Raw genomic sequence first — 7,635 nt, 5'->3', positions numbered from 1 at the left:
ACAGTTTCATACTGAAAAGACTTAAATTTATATCACATATATACATAGAATATGGTATTTCATACTATTACTTATGTCATTACATTCTTGAAGATAATTTCAAAATTTAAAGCCCTTAATTTGGGATAAAATGATATTTTTTTCTTTATACTTCCATCTTCAATTTTCGATGGAATGGCTATCTTTTACATTTTAATTTACAAAGCAAGAAGCAGCTCATCACCTTACGACTAGCCAATGGAATCTCTCCTTTCGTTTATATCCAAGAATCTCCAGTTGCATATAAAAGTGTGTGGCAGAAGAGTATGTGCTTCACATCAAGAGACCCAAAAACGTGAAGTTGCTAGAGTATTTAAGCACGCCTAAATAAAGCCGGGGGGGGGGGGGAGGAGAGAATCTATGGTCTTCACTCCTTTATGCCTCTGCCAGTTTCAAGGGAGGTGCAATATTCATTGATTGGGGCTCCTGAATATTTGAGAAACGAATGAGTTAACAACGAAAAATAAGATGAAATTACCTCCATGCCTATTTATAAGAAATTCGGAGCTAGTGTCTACTACCAAATAGCATAATGAAATTAACAAAAAAGAATTATAGATGTGCATGACCACTTTTAATGTACTCTATATAAATATATATATATATATATATATATATATATATATTGTGGGGATGGGGTAGATCTGAACTGATTGATTTAAGCATTTGAGGATTTGCAGAAGATTCAAAACTGCTGATATTCTTGTGGGGAAGCAGAAAACAAACCTGGATCAAGAGCTTGCAAGCATACGGTAGTTTCATGGTAGAAATATTATCTCCATTTTTACAAAATGAACAAATTCCAGTTTTCAGCTTATGGTGATAATACCCTAACAAGCCTCACTTCCTACAGACCTGTGTCAAAAGATAGATATCATCAGACAAATTGGATATAAACTACAATCATTCAAATCAATTAGAAAAGGTTATAATGAATGGACTTTCGCTTTTTTTTTATTTTATTGAGATTTGAAATTCCAAGCTAATCAGAAAGAGCCTGACGCCCTTAAGATGGTGCAATGGATAAGAGCAATCTCGGAAACTCCCATAATATAATCAACCAAAGTTTGTGAAATTAAAATTAAGTCAGGCCAATAGCTAAATTAAATTGAAACTGCCCAAGAAAACATAAGATAGGCTGCATTTAACACACAGGCTTTCCCTTTTTCTTTGGGTATTAATCAAGCTTCTCTACGTTGCATAAATACTACTACCTCCGGTCCTAATTATAAGAGCCAGTTGACTAATCTGAGGAGATTAAGGAAATAAGTTGAGTTAGTTATTTGTCCTAAATATGTGTTGTATTTCCTAAAATATCTTTACTAATCAAGTGTATTGACTAGAACTATTATTGTTAGAAGGGCTACTTTGGAAAAAAATGTATAAATATGAGAGACAAAGTAGATTAGGGTCTTATATTTAACACCAAAATAAAATTCAAACAGGGTCTTATATTAAGGACTGGAGGTAGTACCTATTAGGTTTATTAGCAGTATAAGCACAAATGTCAAAAGCAAATATATTTTTAACCCACAAATATATAACAATTACAAGAAATAATACATCATTGACCGATTGGTTTGTAAGATACTCCTTTGGTCCTAATTATAAGACAGGAAGAGAAGGTTTTCCTTAATCCTATTTATAACTCACTTCATTAAATTTTTTGAATGAATTTACCATTTTGTCCTTCATTTATTATATTGTAGATAGTTATTTTTTTCAAAGGTGTATATATTAATAGTGGTAAAGTTAAAAAATTGTTATATTTTAATGGAGGATTAATATAGTTTTAAAGTTTTTATCGGTTTGTATGAAACATACTGAAAGTGACTTATAAATAGGATTAGAGGAGCAAAACCTTATGGGATTTATTGTTTGCTATTTATGAAAGCAAGGTTGTTCATCACACAAAAATGTGAATTGACGGCATTGCTGCAAGCAATTACTATTTTAGAACAATTATGAAAAAGTTTAAGAATTGCATCTATATTGGGATGATTAAAAAAAATGAAATGCCACCAAAAAAAAAATTAAAAAAAAGACAATGCAATATGTCAAAATGTATGCATACAATAACAAAGTACAGGAGTCACCTGAACTTCAAAAGGATCACTAGATAACATAAGCCTCTCATAAATCAACATACTAGCACCAGAAGCAATCAAACAATCACGTTCCATTTCTCCAACCCGCAGACCTGAAGGGGGATTAATTATAAGTAGACGCAAGTCAGGCTACCACATAACAATGCTATTATTTTGGTATCTTCATTATCTTCACCCTAGCCACTATACGCATGTTATATTCCGGATCAAGTATCACTTTCAGATAGGATGATTCACTAAAAAAGACACGGGAGGGCTACCTTCACGTGGTCTGGATCCGGGCAAAAGCTTTAAGAAATAGACAGGGTTGCTTTTTGTAAGTTTTAATTATTGCCAAAGATATAAAGAGTAGGAGTTTCGGTCTATGCAGAAACTTAGAAAGCCTTGAATTAAGATTGCTCAGCCCTTTAAGCTTACGTTGCTTAGGCATTTAAGTTCAGAATGGCTCTCCTAGCAAAATTGTCGTTGTTGAGCCGCCTCTATGAACGCCTCATATATATCCAAGTATTTCTTCTTTTATCATTGAATTTGAGCGATGTCATCAAGTGCTTCTTGCTTATCATCTCGTGGTATCCTTTTCTTGTAAACTATAAACTCAACAATTCAACAAAAAGGATAGAATCAGAACCTCCATTTCTAGCCCTCCCTTCTGTAGGTTGTCTAGTCATTATTGCACGTGGACCATTTCCTCGAGCATGCATTTTACCAAGCACCTGAACATCACCAGAGACCTTGCTTTTAAAATCCCAGCAAATTTTATTCATATGGAATGCAAGGAAATGTGAAGTCATAAGAGGAAATATTCATAAATTGAAGGTTACAATATTACTTTGTAAACAAAAAATAAAATGATTTCTCATGTAAAATGCTATCTTAAGATAAATAAACTGTCAGCGAAGGTCTATTAAGTTACTTGATATCAAATATAAAATTTTCTTCTAATATAAAAATAATAGTATCAGTATATTAAACTAAAATAGGAGCATTAATTTCATCTTGAATATTTGAAAAGTCAAAAGGAAAAAAATAAGCTATCTGGTAAATGAACAATTAGCTTGCTTTTCCCAATAGAAGCATGACACCTACAAAGAATAGTTATGTGAAATTCTGAATAACTGGAAGAGATGCCAAGGACCAAGTGTTTGCAATCGCTTATGAATGTTGCGTCTACAAGGGATGTGAATCTAGATACAATTCCACATAGATTTAACAAACAAAAGTAGTCTTAGAAAAAATATCAGCATCTCGTGCCTTTATTTTCCTGACAGGATAAATGAAATTTGTGTGGCCCTCTTTCAATGTAAGGCGGACAAATATGATTTGAGCGGAAAAAAAAAGGTGGACAAATATGATAGTTGATGAGCCATGAGCATGTGAACAGAACATCATTTGCTAGTAAGCAGAGCATCCCTGGAGTGCCAAAGTAAAGACTACTCTTATCAAATAACCTTTCAAGCAACACAACTCGATCGTTAGAAGAAATGCATTATCCACTCGCACAAGATTGAACATAAACAAAATACAAACATTTCTATAATCAAAGTCTTGAAAGTAGGCATAAGAAGTGAAAAAGATAGACAATCTTATTTTAGAATTTCACACCCACCATGTGTTTTAATTTCTGGTAGTAAATTGGCCCCGTAAAAAGATATGCTTGCAACGGGCAACCCGCAATACCTGAAGAGTAAAAAGGTGAATCAGGATACTCAAACAATTAGCCAAAGGCAGTTTAAATTGCTGAAATAAGGCCTCCAACTTTATGGATTCACACAATGATATTTTCATTTTAACACAGTTAGCCAAAAAGAATAAAGAAATAATAAAAAAAATTATTTTTTGCCTTAAAGCTTTTCAATCTCTCTGTATTAAACATGAACATTTCCTTAAGAAACCATCTAAAAACACCAACAAGAAGCCACAAAATAACAAATGTCAAGGCAAAAGCACCCTCAATGACTATAGAAAAATAGAAAAGATTATATGAATTTTTGTCTATATTCATGGTTAGGAAACGGGTACATATACGGGAGAGACAAGTCTTACTATTAATGACTCAAAGTGACATAGAATAATATCCTAATGTAATAATATCTGATCCTATACTAATGATATGTATTATACTACTTTCGTTAATGCTAATAATATCTCTACACTCCCCCTCGAGTTGGAGTATAGCTATTAATCATGCCCTACTTGCTATAAAGGTAATCAACCTTAGCCCCATTGAGGGCTTTTGTAAATAGATCACCCAATTATTCCCAATTTTCACGTCCTGTAGAAATAAAAATCTACTTAATCTTATCCCTAAGAAGGTGACAACCAATCTCAATGTACTTTGCAAGTTCATGAAACACAGAGTTGGAGGCCATGTCATATGTGTAAGGCAGCTTAACTATCACATCATGGCTTCACTTGTAACAAGGTCTTGAGACCAACCTCCTTCAATAATTGATACACCCACACTATCTACCACACAGATTGTGCCATACGTCCATACTTTGATTCTGTGCTCAACTCTGATACCACATCTTGCTCCTTGCTCCTCTAGGACCCCAAATTTGCCCCCACGAGGACACTAAATGTCTATGTGATCCTGATTCTTGTACTCGACTTGAGATTCCCTTTAGGTGATAAAAGACATACTCCAAAGCTTCTGACTAATTAGCAGTTGGCGATGCCATGAATTAATTGAGCACATTGACTAAGTAAGTGATACAAGGATGACTAGCCATGAAATAGTTCAATTCCCAATTAGTCTCCAATATTTCTCAAGAGCTTCAAACAGTTTGCTCTTATCAGCATCAAGTAGTGGATCAGGGGCCACAACGTGATGCATGGTGCAACTCCTCCCTTTCCTATTTCCTTCAAAATGTCAGGAACATATTTCCTGAGTCAATGCCTTTCTTACTCCTCAAAACCTCAATTCCTAATAAGTACTTTAGCGAACCCAAATCTTTTGTCTGGAAAAAGTGAAGGAAGGATTTGAGTGATAAAATTCCCGAGGTATTACTACCCATAATCACAATCTCATCAACACCCACAATTAGGAGAATCATGATAGCATTTGTTCTCTAATAGAACACAAAATGGTCACTTACTTTTGACTCCTATCAAATTTTGAACCACAATACTTAAATTGTCAATCCAAGCATGAGGACTTTGCTTTAAGCCATATAAGGATTTTCTTGAGGAACATATGATAGGGTGATTGCATAAGAAGGGTGAAAAAGAGAGAAGAACAAAAAGAGAATAGGAAAAAAGAAACTAGAATTACTAAATAATTCGATAATTTAAAACATATGAGGAAAGACTCACCACTGCTCATGTTTATAAGTCATGGATAATCTCAATCCTAATTAAATATCTAACTCAAATCCTTAAATATATAATTTCAATATGAATAAAATATTCTATCTAAATCTTAATATAATATTCTATCCAAATCATAATAAATTATTCTAATACACTGAATAAAATAACTTAGCTACCCTAATTACTTATTCGCAAATCACATATCAATACCCCTCTGTGAAGAGTTCTTGCCCTTAAGGGTCCATGATGTGAAATGACAAGTGTTGTTGCAATCGATATAGTTCCTCATCCGGAAGGCTCTTCCATTGGACCAAGACTACTGAAATAATTCTGCGTCTTTTCCTCCCCATTCTCTTATTCAAAATCTTCTTGAGTTCCAAGTGTTAAGGTGAAGTAGGCCAATCAATGGGAGAGTGCGTTGCTTAACAGTTAGATTATGACAACTTCAGCAAGGAGATGTGAAAGGTGGATTGTATCCTTGAATCAAGTGGCAGCACCAATTTGTATGCAACTAGCCCTACCCATTGCAAAATTCTATAAGGTCCAAAATGTCCAGGAGCCAATATTTGAGAGCTCCTAGATGCAGCAGAAATCTGTCTGCGCGGTTTGAACTTGAGAAAAACCCATTGTCCCACTTGAAACTCCCCAGTTGTTCGATGCAAATTCGCTTTTTGCTTCATCCTATTCATAGCCCTATGTAGGTTATATTTAGCAATCAATAAAGTCTTTTCTCACGCTCACAAAGGCATTTCTTGGCAAATAAAGGACACGCACTTGTGACTTATGACTATACAACTCATAAGGAATTATCCTTGTTGAGGCGGCATTATACCCCCATTCAACAAGGCAAGCCATTTGCACCAATCCTTAGGCTTCTCCCAACACATACAAGGCAAATAAGTTTTTAAACATCAACTTAATACCTAAAATTGATAGATATATATATTCATAGGGCAAATGTATGAAATGCGCCTGAATGATTTGTATGCCTATGCTAGAGGTTCTAAGTCTTGACATGGTAAGAAATGGGTTCTTCAAATTATATTAAGAATGTGTTGGGCAATAGGAAAGAGGAAGAATCCGGATCTATTTTGTTATCAAAAGTTTTTGCAAACAGGAATTAATAGTGTTTGAACCACCGAGTTAGTTTTGATAAAATTAATCCTTGGATTTTTGATTTTTCAGAGAATTCCATTCCGTTGGTACCTTGAGTTTTTAAAAGAAATTCTTAGAAGTCTAGTTTTTCAAGCTACTGAATAAGTCCTTGGTGGCTCATAATTAGTAAAATATTGCCAACAGAGGTTCCTAGAGTAAGGTATTATATTTTTGGTGTTTGGTGTCCAAAAATTGTTAAAACAAAAAAGACCAGAAAAGGGATGGAAGAGTGGTACAAAGTATGCTTATTTACTTAACTTGTCTATAATCGCCCAAACCGTATATTTTCCATAGGACTTAGGTAACCCTTTGATAAAGTCCACAGCGATACTTTCCCACTCTATTAGGTATGGGAAAAGGCTGCAAGAATTTGGACCTTGCACGTGGATCACAATGCTGAATAAAATCTTTACCATCTGTAAATAAATTTTTCCACCAAATTAATGACTTCACCCTTTGATAAGTAGCATGAATACCCGATGCCCGCCCTGAGGGATAGCATGAAGCCACTCCAGTATTTTCCGCTACACCATTTGGGAATTTCCCAGCTGCTAATCTGCAATGTTTCCTTAAAAATCATCCATCCCAAGAATATTTTGTGAAATTAATCCCCTCAAATCTGCATCTTCTTCCCAACTTTTCCTAATGTCCAGCAACGATTCATCTGAATAAGCAAAAAGTGGGATTTGAAATTCATTATTTTTGCTATTCTTCACACCTACAGCACTGTTTGTGGTTGCAAAATTCGAACTTGCTTTGTGAACCCTCCTTGTCCTATGCTAGCACTTGGTGCCAAAGGTATGCTTTTTCATCCAGGTGGATGCCATAACTTTTGACTCCTCCAGTACCTCATCTAAATATCCATTGTACTTTATGTCAGAGCGCTAGAAATAGGGAAAATCCACTTTAGTGAATCAAGTGGGCGGTCGATACTCCCTACCTTATGGTCATGGTCGCTTTGGTCGACAGTGACCATTAACGCTCCCATCGTTGCCAGATGCTATATCCTGAGTGAGCATCT

At 34.9% G+C, this 7,635-nt stretch overlaps 1 pseudogene; it reads right to left on the bottom strand.

Annotated features, from left to right (window-relative positions):
• Positions 1–414: 414 nt before the first annotated feature.
• The window catches only part of LOC114712681 (DNA-directed RNA polymerase III subunit 2-like), a 28,110-nt pseudogene continuing 20,889 nt past the window's right edge, over positions 415–7,635 (bottom strand).

Source organism: Neltuma alba, unplaced genomic scaffold, assembly GCF_004799145.2.
Source record: "Neltuma alba isolate B1F8T4 unplaced genomic scaffold, ASM479914v2 tig00011392_pilon, whole genome shotgun sequence".
Lineage (NCBI taxonomy): Eukaryota > Viridiplantae > Streptophyta > Magnoliopsida > Fabales > Fabaceae > Neltuma > Neltuma alba.
Note: the sequence above shows the minus strand (reverse complement) of the source record. Positions and strands in the feature narration are given on the sequence as shown.